General features: G+C 29.7%; 1 non-coding gene across 1 annotated transcript; it reads left to right on the top strand.

Moving 5' to 3' along the window:
* Positions 1-2,141: 2,141 nt before the first annotated feature.
* Trnad-guc (transfer RNA aspartic acid (anticodon GUC)) lies at positions 2,142-2,213 on the top strand. The gene has a single exon. It is a non-coding gene; the product is annotated as a tRNA-Asp (tRNA).

The following is a 2,213-nucleotide window of genomic DNA, read 5'->3' as shown; positions in this document are numbered from 1 at the left end:
TTAATATTTCCTTATGACAACCATATAAAGGTTTGATACACGGAAAAAAAAATTAATCTGAATCAAGAAAAAATTTCTTAAACCAAGAAAATAATTTTGAAGAATTTCATTCTCTTGGATCAAGACGAAAAACTCTTGAATCAATTAAAATTTACTTTTACTTATAGTATAGATTAGTATAGATTATACTAAGTGAAAAAAAAATTAGATAGTAGCTAGTATAATCTAGATTATAGTGAGTATAATCTAGATTATAATGAGTATAATCTAGATTATAATGAGTATAATCCAGATATTACGAAGTATAATCTGGATTATACTCATCACCTTTTCAATAAAAGATATTTACCAGAAATCAATATTTATTTGGCCATATCCAAATATCTTATATCTTTGACACAAACAAATCTTATTTCGATAAAATATTTCTTTTTTTCCGTAAGGGTTGTAATGATTTGACTCAAATGTGAAGATTCTTGTATTGTAATCGATCGATTTGAATCCCGACATTTCAATTAAAGAATTAAAACAGAACAATTCTATTCTTCACCCTTAATTACCCTTAAATTAAACACCGTCTAAGATAGATGGAGTGTTGGTACCTTAAATAAAGATTGACAAAGCACGACACGCGAGTGTCTTGTCTTATCCGTCTTGTCGTGCTTTACCGGCGTAAGTGCCAACGATTGAATCGTGGGAGAGTGACCGATCTATACGATTTATCAACGCCGTGAAATCATTCTATCTCTCTCTTACACCCTCTGCGTTTCCTTGAAGATTGATGTTACTATAACAACATGTCGGTTATTCATCGTGCGCAGCTCGGTGCATTAATCAAACCCCCGCTTCGATGTGAAATACAAATGATATTTTATAGCATCATAAATCTTCCGGCACTGTCACCCACCGTCTGTAGGCGTTCAACGTTTTTGTATATATATGTACTTATATATAGATATAAATGTAAATATACACTTTGATGGCATATTATATTGTATATATATATATATTTATACGTCCGGTATATTTCATTTACTGAGACATTATTTTTTATAATATTAATCATTATTTTGAATTCACTCCTTAAAATCATTATTACGTAAATTTATAATTTTTTTTATATAAATATATCGAATTTAGAAAATTTTTAAAGTGCATATATTATACAAATCTAAACATTACATTGACTGTAAGTTGTAAGTGTTTATAAATGTAAGTCAGTGGCAAAACTACAGACAGTTAGCGTGTGAATTATTGATATTAGCTACAAATACGTTTAAATGTTGACGCCTGCGGTTCTAATCGCGTGTATTGTGAAATTGACAAGCTTATAGAAGTTTCAACTGTGTTGTACTTCCCACACGCTGTGACTCAAGGTTTATTGTAAGTTATTGACGGAGCTATAAAACAGCTATTTAATTTAATTTAATATCAGTATGTACGATCGCTTGTAAAGATTACTTCTAAAGATATTATAATAAATACGATGTAATAATCTTATTAAAAATTTAATTTATGTATAGTTTCAAATACAATGAGATTATTTTCAATCAAAATTTAAGAGATATAAAATTTTTAATATTGCATTTGTCCTCATGACGCAATTTTTGAAAAATTTCCTTATTTTCTGACTCAGTTCGTTCTAGCTGGTTCAAAAAATGCGGCTTATCCGGACGATAGCGTCTCTAATTCATTATCGAACGTTTCCAAACTCAACATGCTTAATCTTCAGACAAATACCAAAGCCATGTTCATAGATGAGCTTAATCGGTCAAGTTGTTCAGAAATTACAAGGTTTCAAAATTTTCAAAATCATAAAAATTCATATATTAACAGATTCTTTCGCGGATAACTTTCGCAGAATTCAAAATTAATTTGTAGGGTCGAATATTGTTTCGAGGAATGGATGTTTATAAGATATTAGTTTAGATGATATTTTCTATATGTTTAAGGTCTTAAAAAAAAATTATTAAAAAAATGTTATTAATTGATAGAAAAATTAAAGGAAATAAATTGAAAAAAATGGAAGAATTATGTGAAAAATTCAATTTTATGATTTTACCTCTCTAATAAAGCGCCATATCGATTTAGGTACATTTTCTTCACTTTATGTAGTGACTTAGCTGTCACGAGTAATGTATTCTTCGGTAGTATAGTGGTCAGTATCCCCGCCTGTCACGCGGGAGACCGGGGTTCGATTCCCCGCCGGAGAG

The sequence above is a fragment of the Cotesia typhae genome, unplaced genomic scaffold, assembly GCF_013202065.1.
Source record: "Cotesia typhae breed Kobodo isofemale line unplaced genomic scaffold, CoteBio_Ctyphae scaffold_121, whole genome shotgun sequence".
Lineage (NCBI taxonomy): Eukaryota > Metazoa > Arthropoda > Insecta > Hymenoptera > Braconidae > Cotesia > Cotesia typhae.
This window is presented reverse-complemented; position numbering and strand designations above follow the sequence as displayed.